The sequence below is a fragment of the Panicum virgatum genome, chromosome 6K (genome assembly GCF_016808335.1).
Source record: "Panicum virgatum strain AP13 chromosome 6K, P.virgatum_v5, whole genome shotgun sequence".
Classification (NCBI taxonomy): Eukaryota; Viridiplantae; Streptophyta; class Magnoliopsida; order Poales; family Poaceae; genus Panicum; species Panicum virgatum.
The window spans coordinates 42,971,200-42,987,654 of NC_053141.1; the positions used below are offsets into that span (position 1 = coordinate 42,971,200).

General features: G+C 40.9%; 1 non-coding gene and 1 pseudogene across 1 annotated transcript; one reads left to right on the top strand and one right to left on the bottom strand.

Annotated features, from left to right (window-relative positions):
• Positions 1–193: 193 nt before the first annotated feature.
• LOC120712767 lies at positions 194–16,029 on the top strand (annotated as a pseudogene).
• Positions 9,546–9,684, bottom strand: LOC120639366. The gene has a single exon (XR_005661371.1). It is a non-coding gene; the product is annotated as a small nucleolar RNA Z247 (small nucleolar RNA).
• Positions 16,030–16,455: the final 426 nt, after the last annotated feature.

Here is a 16,455-nt window from a genome sequence, read left to right on the forward strand (position 1 = left end):
CACAAAATTAGCATTATTGTAGCAATTTAGTGTCTAATTACGGCATAATTAGGTTCATTAGATTTGTCTCGCGATTTATAGGCAAATTGTGCAATGCGTTTTTTATTTCGTCTAGATTTAAGTCTCCATGCAAGTGCCGGAATTTTTTTTTTAAAATTTTGAACTTTGCAACTAAACAAGACGGGAGTCGACAGGCATGCTCGAGGTGATAGGGTGCAACATCCAGGTCAGCATCTTTGGGGGCGTGAATAACAGCTTGGTCAGTTCTTGCACTGCTATATGCCCATCGATAGGCCCCGGCAGCGCTGCTGCGGGAAATGGCAGCTGCACGGGCATTGGCTGCTGGCAGGCAAGCATCGTCCTCGGCCACCCTTTCTACACCATCCAGATGAAATGGCTTCCTGGTGACATAGGCTTACCTCTTTCTGCCTACATAGTTGACCAGAGTTTCGATTCAAACATGGTGGACATTATTAGTGGGGAAGGTCCTGAAGCGCTTCCGGCCACACTAGACTGGATAATTAGTAATTCTACATGCCCAAACAATAAGACCGCATCCGAATGTCGCAGTACCAACAGCTATTGCCAAGACCACAATTCCTTCGTGCATAGTGGGTATCTGTGTCAATGCTCTACGGGCTACGAAGGCAATCCTTATGTTTCCGATGGATGCCATGGTACAGTAGTTAACTAACTTTTCTAATAAATTATTATATTATTGCATTCAGCCTTTCTTACTTCTGATCAATGTTCTTGTTTTGCTATAGACATCGACGAGTGCAGATTTCCAGACAAATATGTTTGCTATGGCATTTGCGAGAATAAACCAGGAAATTTTAGTTGTCAATGCCGTGGTGGCTATACAGGCAATGCTTCCGTCCCAAATGGATGCACAGGTACATGGTGCAAACTGAAAAGACATACAACTTATTACTACTGCTTGATCGGTTACTTCCTCCATTCTAAATTGTTGGTTGTTTTGATAAATCTAGATACATTGGTTTTGCTATGTATCTAGACATAGCTATGTCTATAGGTGCATAGCAAAATCTATTATATCAGGGTGCAAAGCAAAATCTATGTATCTAGATCTACTAAAATGACCTACAATTTGGGGAGGGAGTACAACACTTCATGTTTCGGACAATGATACCATTATTTTACTAGAATTTAATATATCATACATAATACTACACAAGTGCATTTGAAGGCAATACTCATATAATATCAATGTTTATAATATATACATACATATATACTAATTCTGAAAGTTATTGCCAGTAAAAAGTATTAAGTTCGATCAGAACAGGACATCATTTATTTTGGATTGGAGGAAGTGGTAGCTATCATGTCTACCATGACTTCTGCTTTTATCTTCAACTATAAATTTGGCTTTCTTAATTATATATTCAATGCCATTCATAAGTTTATCCCTTTTGTCGATAAACATGGTACTGCAGTGCAGCTTACTGAATTATCGAATTTCCTTGCCTTTAACTGTTGGGTTCAATTTCTTTAATCTATAGCACTTCTTTTCTTCTAGACATCAACGAGTGTGAGGACCCAGAAGCCTACCCATGCTATGGAATCTGCCTAAATTCCATCGGAAGTTTTCTTTGTCAGTGTCCTAATGGAACCTATGGCGATCCCTCCACAAAAGGGGGATGCATTACCATCGTCAAGAAATCCTTCACAGGTAGTCAACTACTGTTTGCACATATTACCTTACTTTCTTCATATGTATCATCACAGCTTCGAATATGCTTCTGCAATATAGAGCTTCGTCGTAATCATTTCGTGTTTCTTGTGGTTCTATCCGTCACTATGCCAGAATACCCATATTAGTGAATGTAGACCAACATTAGTGACAGCAGAAAACTGTCACTAAATTTTCATCATTGATGTGAACCCATTAGTGACGCGAAAAACTCCATCACTAATGACTCATCATCACTGACGTGTGATACCAAAATGCATCATTGATAAGGTCTTCAGTGACACGTTTTACCAGCAACCTGCCAATGATTACCCATATCAGTGACGCACTTGGCTAGACCCATCACTGATAATGTTAAGTGACAAGAGAGGAAAACACATCACTGATATGACACCCATTAGTCACGCGTCTTCACAACTCCCGTCTCCAATGTCAAATTTAAAAACAAAAAAGTTAAAAGAGAGCGTCAAATATATCTTATATATATATATATATATATATATATATATACCGGTCTATTCAGCATCCCATTATTCAACACCCACGGCGGAGCGCCGCCCCTCCTCCGGCGAGGAGAAAATTACGGTGCCACCATGACAAGTAGTAAAATCCAGTGTTGTGTGTGCTTTTAATGTATACTTGGCCTTAGATCCCATGGTTTGACGCTGTTGTAGTCTGTTTAATGCAGTTTGGCTGTCTCGCATATTAATAGAGCATTCATTGACCAGTAAAAAGGGCATCATGCGCATGTCGTTGTGTGATATTCCCGTCAGCAACTCCAAAGTTATATTAGAAATATGCGGATGGAGTATAAAGTGGAATATATGGAAGTAAAAAGCTATGTTTGAGTTGTGTGGATCGTAGCAGGAAAAAAAGATTTTGGTGCATGCAATTGTGTATTCTAGGCTGCCTTGTCAGTATCCCGGTGGAGTATAAAGTATAGGATGTGAAAGTAAAAAGTAGTATTTCATCAGTGATAGCGTTGGAGATGTTGAATAATATTCGACGCTCCCGGCGGTGTCTTTGCCGGACCTTCGATGAATCATCCTGGCAGTAAAAAATCAAGTTTTGCATCCTTGGATCGTAAAAACTACCTCCGTAAAAAGTCAGTAGCTAGCTTTTAAAGCTCACTACCGAAAACGGGCTAAAAGTCGAGTGTGCAAAGCTTTGCCAAGTTCTTTTTTGGCTACACGGCAAAGGACAAGATTCTTTACCCTGTTTCCGTAGTGGCTCCAACAAGGTCATGTGACCGTAATTTGTTAGGAAATCCATCCCACAAAATTCAAAAAACGAGTTCGACAAAATGAGGTCCGGAGCTCCGATGAGCCCTCTAGATGACTATTTACTCTTGTTCATCGCGGGTGGTGAAAATCGTGCAGCATCCTAGTAATTAGTCATCAGAATAAGAATTATTTTTAAGCAAACAAGTAATTTTCTATGCGAAACGAGGAGTGCATACTCCTTTATCCCATAAGGGAGTAATTTTAAATGTACCAACAAGAAATATTTATACTATCAACAAATAATTACTCCAAGATATCTCCATATACATAGATGAACAAAATTTGACCACTCATTTTAAGGACAAAAGAAAGCGAATAAACATCCTATCCATGGATGTATCTTTCCCTGCATCCTTCTAGCTTGCAGCTTCTCCAACGGAAGGTATACAAGGTTATCTGCACGACATTAGAAACAAAAGGTCAAGCTACTATACAGATACTTTGGCCAACAAAAAATATCAACAATTGACACACTAATGAAGTTGTAAATTACTCCTAAGCAAATTTAAAATAACTTATGCCTTGCGATTTCCAAATTAGTGTCGATTGGCTTCCATAAGCAATTCGAAATTAGTGCACCCTCTATTACGTCACCCCGCCTGCACATCATCGGGTGGCTCTTAGAGAAGTTGTAGTAAATTAGTAATTGTGGAAAAGTAATTGAATAAATTAACAAAGAAGCAGCAAACCCATATAATCAGGTTGGAATCTTGCATATCCGAATATTACGACAGAGCACCAAATCCGAAGAATGGAACAAATCGTGCACAAAGAGTACTACTTGCATATAGATATGAAAAAATTCCCTTCTGAATTAGACCGATAAACACCTAAAGTTCAGTGCCTAATTTGGCCACTCAAAAAAAAAGTAAAACTCCCATGAATGTCATTCCCTCAACACTCTGGAATACACATCAGTTGTTTTATTTAAAAAAAACATCAGTTGTCCATCTTTCTATAATTTGGATCTGCAAAAAGAAATAAAATTTCCTTTTTTAATCTAACCCATGAATGAACAATTTAAATAGTTGTCATGCTAAGTGAACCAGGTGAGTTGAGATTTTGAGGGACTAGGTCCGTGAAATTAGATGCTGAAGTGGCACTAACGGACTCACCAGAGAGGGATGCATGGATGCGCCATAACCCACCAAATCGAACCACGGCTGCATCGCCCTCCAGGCATCCAACGACGGTTGCTTGCAGGTCGCCATGAGTGTCCATACCTGGGAGAGCGCCGCGCCCTCTCCTGAAAACACCATGAAGTGCCTTCTAGGGAATTTGCTGACACAGATGCTAGTGGATGAAGAGCCACTCCAGTGTCGATGGCCGCTTTGCCATTCCCGGGAAGGTGGCGGCAGTCCCAATCACAGCTTGATGAAGCATCGGGTGGGGCTGGGGGAAGTGGGGATCTTGTGTCGTGTGTCTGCAACAGGTTCGCCAGAGTTTCATGGGGATGAGCATCTTTGGCGAGTTTGGCCGAGCCCATGAGTGGTGACGAGACATGAGATGGCAATTAATGACGGAGAGAAATTAGGGGAGGAAAAACCGTGACTGCCTTTGCGGCTAGAGGTGTTAATGATGCGATTCCCAGGATTCAAACCCCAATATTCTATCCAAAACGAGCAACCTGGACAGTAAAAGTCTTATTACACATTTAGATGAGAGTTTTTACTACCTCTCTAATGCGTGTCAGGATGTGGGATTTACGAGGGTTGATTGCAGTGGTCGCCGCCCGCGCACGGAATGTTATGAATGCGGTGCGTGCTGGCGGGTAGTAAATATTAGATGTGCTTTTACTCGTTGGAGTAGAGGCGGCGCCGCCGGTGCTTTTACCCTGTGAGTGTTGAATAATAGGAAAAGTTTGGTTTGTTTTTATCGTAGTTTACAGTGTCCGGTAAATTCTCATGGGTTGACGCAGTCATGGAGTAATTAATATATTTTCAATGACTTGCATATTTTTTTAGCATTGGTTGACCAGTGAATGTGGCGCCATGAGCGTTTCATATCTTCTCGTGTTTGATGTAAATGTTTAGATGGAGTATAAACTAGAATATGTGGAAGTAAAAAACTATAACACACTTACGTGTGGGTCGTGGCATCAAAAAATTTGTTGTTCCAGTAGTGTGTGTTTTATAGGCTGCCTTGCCCCACGTATCGCTGAAGTATAAATTGGATTGTCTGGTAGTAAAAAGTAGTTTTTCGAAGGTATATGAAGTGCATCTGTAGTGAATCTCTGGAGTCTATTTAAACTTGCATGCCTACAATGAATGCTTGAAAGAGCAATATACGCCATTAGTTTTTGGAAAAGTGAATTAGCGCATGCAAGGAATGAAGACAATCGACTCTGCTGGCCTTCCTCCAATTAATTACTTACGGAGATAATGATGGTGACAGCTGGAACCTAACAGCCTTGCCTCCACTAATCTGGTATAAGCGATAGAGGAGTAATTTTCGTATACTTTGCTCCAACTAACTACTTCCATAGATAATAAGAGTGAACAACAGAGCCTACGGTCTTGCTGTAAAATTGAAGGAAACGTGGTTACCTATCTTGGCTAGCCACGGGTGCATGTTTATATAGGCAATTGCCAAGAGTTTTACAAAAATACGGTAGCAGTTACAGACTCGGTTTGGTTTGTACAAAATCAATCTATGTCTATATCTAAGAGCTTAACAAACCGAGTATGATACAATCTACCACATCTAGTTCCGAACATATCTGTTACAAAGACCAGATTATTCTAACATCCTCCCTCAATCTAAACTTCGCTTCCTCTTGAGATTTAGATTGTTCTTGAACTCTTCAAGTTTCCTGACTGGTAATGCTTTGGTGAAGCCGTCAGCAACCTGATCCTTGGAAGGAATTAATCTTACTTGCAGCTGTTTCTTGACCACACGTTCTCTGACAAAATGAAAATCGATTTCTATGTGCTTTGCTCGCGCATGAAAGACTGGATTAGCTGAAAGATATGTAGCTCCCAAGTTATCACACCACAGAATTGGCGGTTGCGCTAACTGAACTCCAAGCTCAACTAACAAAGACTCAAGCCAAATCAACTCAGCTATCGCATTTGCCATTGCCTTATACTCTGCTTTCTGTACTTGATCTTGAGACAGTAGCTTGCTTCCTAGCACTCCAAGAAATAAGATTTGACCCAAAGAATATCGCAAAACCGCATGTTGACTTTCTATCATCAACACTTCCAGCCCAATCAGCATCAGAGAAAGCACTTAGTAACATTGAGCTTGACTTTTCAATTTTCAAAGTATTTTGCAAATAGCGAAGAATTATCTTCACAGCTGACCAATGTTCAGTGGTGGGTGCATGTAAGAACTGACACACCTTATTAACTGAATAAGCCAAGTCTGGTCTGGTGAGAGTAAGATATTGCAATGCACCCACTATACTCCTATATCTTTTACTATCTTCTGGTCCCAACAATTCTCCCTCATGACTAGAGAGTTTTTCCGAAGTCGACAAGGGTGTTGGAGCAGCTTTGCATTTGATCATGCCAACACGAGACAATATTTCTTGAGCATATTTTTCTTGAGACAGCAGCAGCTCTTGTTTGTCTCTTTGAACTTCGATGCCCAAGAAATAATGTAGATTGCCAAGATCCTTTAGTGCAAAATCCTTCCTTAGATCATGCAATAGAGCTGTCACGGCTTCACTAGATGAACTTGTGACAATAATATCATCAACATATATGAGCATATAAATGACAATTCCTGATCTTTGATATATAAACAGAGAAGTATCTGACTTAGAAGCCTTAAAACCAAGATCAATAAGTTTAGAACTTAATCTTGCATACCAAGCCCTTGGAGCCTGCTTTAGCCCGTAGATAGCTTTATCAAGTCTGCAAACAAGATGTGGAGCATTGTCATCTTCAAAACTAGGTGGTTGTTTCATGTAAACCTCCTCTTCCAGAACACCATGTAAGAACGCGTTCTGAACATCCAACTGTCTAAGGCACCATCCTCTAGAAATAGCAAGAGACAGAACTAGTCTAACTGTAGCAATTTTGACAACTAGACTAAAAGTATCCTCATAATCAATGCCATAACGTTGTCTGAATCCCTTGGCTACTAGACGAGCTTTGTACCTGTCAACCGAGCCATCTGCCTTCTTCTTAATCTTATAGACCCATTTGCAGTCAATCAAATTGTTACCCTGTTTTGCTTCCACAAGATGCCATGTTTGATTTCTCTTCAATGCTGTATACTCTTCTTCCATGGCTTTCTTCCATCGAGGATCATCTAAAGCTTCTTGTAAATTTTCAGGCTCTCCTGTAGCACAGAAGTTTCCATACCTGATGGTCCCATCTGTAAATTTCTTGGGCTTAATAATCCCATGTTGCATCCTTGTGCGTCGGCGTGGAGGAGAAGGAGCTTCAACATTTGCTGATGGCACAGGTGATCCCGCAGGCTGATCCTCTTCAACATTTGCTAATGGCACAGGTGATCCCGCAGGCTGATCCTCTTCAACATTTGTTGGTCGAACCGGAGAGGATGAGATGGGTGCGTGCGTGGGACAATCCACTGCCCCCCCCCCCCACACGCCACGCCGGGATTGGGTGAATGCGGCACCGGAGCGGACACCACATCAGGTGCAGCAACACCGTGATCGCTGCCAGATGGAACAGCAGATGAATTCCCACCTCCTGGATTGATGCTGTCATCAATTTGTGCCGAGTTTTCTGCAGAATTTTCCTGTCCATCACAAGCACTATCACCAGGATCATTAGTAACATCAGCAGCACAACTTACACCCCCAAGCAAATGAGTAGGAAGAAGGATTATTTCTTTTCGAAGCTGAGCACCAGCATTGGGATGAACGTGAGCAAAAGGGAAAAATCCTTCATCAAAAACAACATCCCTAGATATGTATATGCGACCACTAGAGATGTCAAGGCACTTAAAGCCTTTGTGAATGGGACTGTAGCCTAGGAAAGCACAGCGGGTAGAGCGGAAAGCAAGTTTTCGAGAATTATACGGTCGCAAGTTGGGACAACATGCACAACCAAAGATTCTTAGGGATGTGTAATCTGGTTTCTCTTGAAACAGACGTTCAGTGGGTGTTTCATAATCAATAACTTTGCTGGGAAGCAAGTTAATAAGATATGTGGCTGTGAGGAAAGCATGATCCCAATATTTTAGGGGCACAGAGGCATTGGCTAAAAGGGCAAGGCCAACTTCAACAATGTGACGATGCTTCCGTTCAGCTGCACCGTTTTGTTGGTGAGCATGAGGGCAAGAAACCCTATGAGAGATTCCAATGCGCTGAAAGAAGGAATTTAATTTTTCATACTCTCCTCCCCAATCAGATTGCATGGATTTTATTTTCTTGTTAAACTTCCTTTCTACAAGTTGCTGGAAGTTTTGAAAAACTAAGAAGACATCAGATTTTTTTCTTGAGTAGGTAGATCCAAGTGTATTTGCTGAAATCATCTATAAAACTCACATAATATGTATGCCGACCAGCTGAGATAGGAGCAGGCCCCCATACGTCAGAATATATTAGATCCAAAGGAGAATCAGAGGTACTATTTGAAATTGAATAAGGAAGTTGATGGCTCTTGGCCATTTGACAAGCATCACAAATAGACTCTGATTTCTTATTACTATCACACGGAAGACTATTCTGACTAAGAACTCTCTCTATAATAGGAAAAGCTGGATGACCAAGTCTACTATGCCATCTAGAGCTGGACGGCTTGTTGACTCCAAAAGCTTGTTTGCTGGGTACTCCTTTAGAAGGGTGTGGTCCTAGAGGATATAGGCCACCTCGAGATCTACCTTGATGCAGGATTTTCTTTGTTCCCTGATCCTTAATAAGAAAGAAGTTGGGATGAAACTCTAGAAAGGCATCATTATCGCGTGCTAGCTTATGAACAGAAACAAGATTTTTGCTAGCACTAGGAACATGAAGAACATTATTTAGAAGCAGATCTTTGCTAGGGGTATGTAAAGTTGTAGAGCCAATGTTATTAATTTTCATACCTGATCCATTGGCGGCATGGACTTGATCTCGTCTGGTATACTTGTCGCGGATGGTTAATTTCTCCAACTCTGAAGTGACATGATCTGAAGCTCCACTATCAACGTACCAATTTGAGTCATAGGCGTATCCAGTTGTAGCTGCCCCTGCTGTCTTCTGGTTTTGTTGATCGTCGTCGTCGTCGTCGTCATCATCATCATCATCATCATCATCATCATCATCATCATCATCATCATCATCATCATCATCATCATCATCATCATCATCATCATCATCATCATCATCATCATACCTATACCAGCATCTTGGGGCTTCATGTCCTTCTTGCATATCTGACACACCGGCTTGGTGTTGCGCCCTCCCTGTCTGGGAGCATTGTTGGAGCTGGAGGTGTTGTTTCCACAGTTCTGGTTGTTGCGACCAGAATTGCCATGGCCACGACCACGATTGTTACCACGGCCGCGACCTCTGTTACCACGCCCTCGACCAGCCATGTTAGCCGAGGATTGGCACTGACCACTCTCTTGGTACATCTCCAACCTCTGATCGTAGGAAAGTAGCTCGGAGTACAAATCACTCAAAGAGATTGATCCAACACGACCAAGAACTGAAGATACAAAGGGGTTATAATCAAAATCTAACCCAGTAAGAATGAAGTGTACCATCTCATCATCATCGATGGGCTTGCCGATGGTAGCAAGCTCGTCCTTGAAGGCACACATCTTGGTGAAGTATGTTGTAGTTGACATGCCACCCTTCTTGAGCGTGGCAAGCTGCATGCGCAGGTTCGTGACCCGAGCCTTGGAGTGTGCTGAAAACATTGTTGACAGCGCCTTCCATGCTTCTGCAGATGTAGTCACCGTAGCCACCGGTGCTAATGCATCTTTGGTGAGAGAATTCAGCAGGTAGCTTAGTAGCTGCTGATCCTTGGCAATCCATGAGTCGTACTCAGGATTGCGGACGACTACCTTCTTGCCGTCCTTGTCGACCAGCTCGATGGTCTTTGGCGGCTCATGGTCTGAACCATCTAGGATTCCTATGAGCTGAGCACCACGTACTGCAGGAAGAAATTGCGCCTTCCATAGCAGATAGTTGTCCCGAGTTAACTTCTCTGAGACAGAGCCGAGTTGCGCCGGTGTTGGCGAAGCTGAAGATGATGACGCCATGGAGCACTCAAAAAGGTTATGGATGTTTTGTGGAAGAGGTTGCTTTGATTACCATGTAAAATTGAAGGAAACGTGGTTACCTATCTTGGCTAGCCACGGGTGCATGTTTATATAGGCAATTGCCAAGAGTTTTACAAAGATACGGTAGCAGTTACAGACTCGATTTGGCTTGTACAAAATCAATCTATGTCTATATCTAAGAGCTTAACAAACCGAGTATGATACAATCTACCACATCTAGTTCCGAACATATCTGTTACAAAGACCAGATTATTCTAACACTTGCCTCCTCCAATAATCTACTATGGCGAGAGAGGAGTAATTTCTTGCCTCCTCTGTAAAGATCGTTTGGACGTTGGCTTGCATGCATGTTTTTGGGAGAAAGAGAGATTACATCCATGATGCAAAACTGAAATGTTATTGCACGATATGCATTTAATCCCTAATTCATAATATTGACCAATGCTATTTATAGTATGAGAGAATTTAGAGGGAGTTAACACTTGCATGCATTGTATAGATAGAGAGAGAGAATTAAGAGGGAGTTGACACTTGCATGCACGAATATTACTTCTTGAGTGCATGGGAACCGTAAATATCTGGTTTTTGGACCGTGAAATGTGTACAATATTATTACGGGATATAAATTTGCAATAGCATTGATGGCTATGGTATCCGGTGGTGAGGGTAGTAATTAGGACGCTGATTTTACTCGCAGGAGACATGTTTTGCGCCACTGGAGTGTTGAATAATATTCAACACCCTGTGTGTAGAATAGACTGTAAGGTAATCCCAGGTTTGTGCTAGTGCTTGGGGGCTTTCAGAAAGGGAAAGCTGTATGTAAGTTTGCTCTGTGGAAATGGATTAAGCTTTCCTGTGAATTTCTCTGCTTTCCTTTGAGCTCGTTGGGGTGATGTCTCTACGCTAGGGACCCTAGAGGAGAAACCTCTGCATTGAGTTGCTCTCGTTTAGCCCATGGAGAGGCGTCTGAGAGAGCCTGTGTCCGCAGAGAAGTGTTCCCTTCGGGTGGAACTGCCTGGGGAGACGGTAGAGCCTGAGTCCTGTGTGCACGTGGTCGGGGTTAGTTCGGGAGAAGACCGGTTAGGCCTGGTTCTGAAGCAAGGTAGCGATGCATGCGGTGAGTACCGAGTAGGATTTACACAAGCATAGTTGCACGACCGGCTGAATTTTGGTTTCGCCAACCTGCCAAGATCCTGAGAATCCGCACGCATACCTATAATCCGATTGCATATTAGTTGCTAATAGCACGCATAATATTCGCACACGCATACCTCCCAGAAGTGCTCCATCCACCATACTCCCACCATAAGTGCTCCAAATAGTAGTCTTGAATTTTGGGTGCTCGTGAGTGCTCATATTAAGAGTTAAGCGCATACTTAGCGAATACCGAATTGTAGAGTGAAAGCGACGCCTTCCCTGAGGTGCTTCGTCCACTTCGTGGGTGGGAACATCCTATTCATATTCGGAATTTGAATAGTAGCGAATATTTTGAATAGTACCACAAATTTGAATAGTGTCAGTGGAATTTGAATAGTTATATATATATATATATATATATATATATATATATATATATATATATATATATAGTGGCGCTATTTAGGGCGCAGGGTGCTGTATAATAATCCAGCGCGCCAGCCCCACCCACCCCCCCCCCCCCCCCCACACGCCACCAAGCCGTAACCGGAAAATAGTAACCCGAAACCGGAAAATTATCTGTTAAACCGGAAAAACAGGTCCGATACCGGAAAAGATATTGATAGAACCGGAAAATTGATATCCAAACCGGAAAATAGTAACCCGAAACCGAAAAATTATCTGTTAAACCGGGAAAACAGGTCTGTTACCGGAAAAGATATTGATAGAACTGGAAAATTGATATCCAGACCGGAAAAGAGTAACCCGAAACCAGAAAAAGTGTTAATGAAACCGAAATCTTGTAATCTTTACCGGTAAAGATTACAAGATTCTGGTTTCATTAACATTTTTTCCAGTTTCGGATAGTTATTTTCCGGTTTGGATATCAATTTTTTCCGGTTCTATCAATATCTTTTCCGGTAACAGACCTGTTTTCCCAGTTTAACAGATAATTTTCCGATTTTGGGTTACTATTTTCCGGTTTGGATATCAATTTTCCGGTTCTATCAATATCTTTTCCGGTATCGGACCTGTTTTTCCGGTTTAACAGATAATTTTCCAGTTTCAGGTTACTATTTTCCGGTTACGGCTTGGTCTGGCGTGTGGGTGGGGCTGGCGCGCTGGATTATTATCCAGCACACACACACACACACATATCACAAATACGTATATTTCATCCTTTATATATACTACAGATACACAGGTTTTGTCCACTATATACAATACAACATAAAGCCCTGAATGATTTGTAGTCATACTCAAGCTTAATTAATTGAAGTCATACAAATCAACTATTATCTAAAGCCACCACCATTCCTTGTCCTACATCACCGCCACCAGTCCACCATTAGCACAATGTCACCTGCATTTGGATAGTATATCAATCTCCAAAAAAAATAAGAAATCGCATTTGCACAGAAATCATTTCAACCTTAGCAAAAAGTGAGTCTTCCTTAATAGCTTATGAAATCTAGCTATTCAAGGTTACAACAATACAATGTTGCAAAGGTTGCGAATGGCAAGCGAGAACCATCTAACCATGATGCAGAAAACAGCTAGCAAGGTTCATTTTTATTTACATTAAGAATGGCATATAGCATATCAAAATAAGAATAACTGAATAACATTGGCATATATTTCTTTGTTGCTTGATATGAGGGGGTAGGGTGAAATTTTTGGCTATCCTCAAGTATGGGTAGATACCAACATTTGAATACATCTCAGAAAAAAATTGATGACATATCATTAACCACTGCCAGAACCAACTAGTAGCGCACATCACACCAAGAGGGGCAAGCAGAAGCGAGAGAAATGGTTAAGACAAGAAAAGAAACGCCTTACCTGAAACACAATGGAAGAGCAACCATGACAATGTAGACAAGTGGAGCACAATATATTAAAGGTTAGAAGCGATATTTAATTTGGAAGACACTATATTAATTTAGTTACTGCAGTCGAATCACTAAACAGCATGTGAACTCATAATAACAAAGTATCAGCAAATCGTGTATAAAGTATATACATGATTACCATCAAGAGTGGCTCATCATATATGACTGGTCACCACATAACTAGTTTCTCTTTTCACCATCAAGGAAAAAAGGCAACAGGATTTATCAGCTGACATCAACTCTTATTTTTATACTGAAAAAAGTGGGAAAACTGCTTCCAACACTAAAATTGCAGGACTACAGCATAGGACAACACATGTTGCATTTATTTTTGAAAAGGAAAAAAAGATGGATTTCATATACCTGTAACATACCCCATCAACCGTAATTCTTGAAGATCAACCCCAAAATTAGACTGATCACTATGAAAGAATCTACCACCTGCGTAGTGTACCAGCAAAAACATCGAAATAGCAAACATTTCATCAAATCTGACTTCCACATTTTTTCTGTGTAAATGTTCAGAAGGGAAAAAAATATCGTCTACACTGTAGTACTGATGGAATAATGATGGGCCAACAAGATGCAGGGCATCATTTCTCCGGTTCTCTCATACTTCTTTTGCTCTGCTCTATTAGCAAAATCTTTAGAATTTGATAATCAGGAGCATCAACCATTGTGCTGTGGCCGTGTAGGGTTCATAAATCCGTATGTACCAACCAGTTCTAGTACATTCAAAAAAAATTGAGTCGATTTATAACATGTAACTTTCAAGAAACAGTTCCCTGCAAGCTCACATCCAGAAAGTGCAGTGTAATATTTATGCACACTACTTATAAGCATCGTGGAAGCAAAAGGCAAAAAGAGAGTCCTCACTAATTATTGGCTAACAAAAACTAAGACTCCAGTGCAAGCAAAATGGACAAAAACAAAGCTAACATTAATCAGTCCATATGGCTGCAGTGTAACCAGAATGGAGGCCAAGATTACTTCTTCAAACACAAGCGGTCATGTATTCTACTGGTCAAAAGCACTAAAAAGGCTAGCTACTGCTACTATTATTCTACAGAAAATGAATCCACGTTGAGTTGCTTTGATCCGAACTACTAGAAATTGTGTAGGGAAACAGTGCCGAGGCTGGACGGTGACCTACATTATAACAGATAATTATACAATGTAGCGTATTAGTGATGTAGGGATAACAATATGTCATATGTTCCATTCTTAGTGACACGTCTCAAAGTTACCCGTCTCCAATGATTTTGTTATTGTAATTAGTGACGCGTCATATTTAGACCCGTCTCCGATATGTTTGCACTAGAGCAAGACCATTATATTGGTGATGTGTCCAGTATAGCCCCGTCACTAATTCTAAATTAGTGACGTGTTTTATTTTCACACACTAATTAGGTGTCTCCTTTCCTCGTTTCTTACGTAGTGTTCTCTATAGAACACAGAAACTTGCCCCACATTACCTTTCCTCTATTTTGGCAGGGTTAAGCATAGGGCTTGGAGTTGGTGGTGGCACAAGTATTTTATTTCTCACATTAGAGTGTCCCCTTCACAATGCATAAAATAAAGCTGCGGAAGGTGAAAAAGACAAAAGAGAAATTCTTCAAACAAAATCATGGATTATTATTGCAGCAGCTAATTAATATCACAGAATGCAGATATTGGGGAAAGGATGATTATTACCTTAAGGGAGCTTGGGAAAGCTACAATAATTTTGATAGAGCACGTGTGATTGGTGGTGGAGGGCATGGAGTTGTGTTCAAAGGAATTATAGATCTAAATGTCGTGGCAATCAAGAAATCAAGGATCGTAGTACAAAGAGAAATTGGTGAATTTATAAATGAAGTTGCTGTTCTCTCTCAAGTGAACCATAGAAATGTTGTGAAACTAATTGGATGTTGCCTCGAGACAGAAGTACCACTGCTAGTTTATGAGTTCATCTCAAATGGAACCCTTTATCAGCATCTCCATATTGAAGGACCGATATCACTACCATGGGTTGATCGAATAAGGATTGCACTGGAAGTTGCAAGAGCTTTATCCTACCTACATTCAGCTGCTTCTATTCCTATATTTCATAGAGATATTAAGTCCACCAACATACTTCTTGATGAAAGTTTAACAGCAAAAGTATCTGACTTTGGAACTTCAAGATACATCCCAATTGATCAGACTGGAGTAACTACAGAGGTTCAAGGAACAAAGGGTTACCTAGATCCCTTGTACCATTACACAGGTCGACTAACAGACAAGAGCGATGTCTTTAGTTTTGGTGTTCTTCTTATCGAATTGTTAACTAGAAAGCAACCATTTGTCTATCGGTCCGAACATGGTGACAACCTTGTTTCATATTTTAGGAATCTCCTCGCAATAGGTAACCTTGTTGGCATCGTAGATGCTCAAGTCATGGAAGAGGAAGATGGAGAAGTCCAAGAAGTAGCTGCAATAGCAGCAATGTGTACTAAATTGAGGGGAGAAGACCGGCCAACAATGAGAGAAGTGGAGACACACTCGAAAGCATACTGGTTAAGAAGAAGCAGGTTCCATGTATTACTACAAGAAGGCATGACGAGGTTGAAGCTCCGGTTCACTACATGTCAATTGAACTGGTTAGTATCGAATCAAGCAGGCAACATAGTATTAAAGAAGTGAATACTAGTGAAGCAAGCAGGCAATATACTATGGAAGAGGAGGTATTGTTGTCGGAAAGCTACCCCCGATGAAGTTTTGCAGCCATGTATGTAAAACGATGAACTTCGTGCTTCTAAATTATTCTGTGATTTTTCAGTATATGCATTTGCTTTATGGTTGATCCCAGATATATATTTTCTTAATTTCTTTCATGGATACTATAAAGTAGTATTGTGTGTAGTGTTTGTCCAGCGTAATTTTTTCTTAATTTGTTCTCATTTTTGCTGTAATGAACACGAAGTTAAAAGGAGAGTAATGGATGTGTCTCCTTAATCATGGGATAATGCCATAATTGTTTTCTCCAGGCCTGTGTGTGCATGTAATAATGGAGCAAGGTACTCTGCAGCTGAAGGCACATTCCAATCTTGTTGTAAGCTGTTTATTGGGGAAAAGGGCCCAATCTGCTTTGTCCTCCTCTAATCCTCTTTCCATGAGATGGACATTAATTAGCAAATTGAACAGGCCATTCCATTCCAACATTTCTGCTTGACGGAAGTTTTTTACCCTGAAATCGACTCACTCATGTATATTCTGG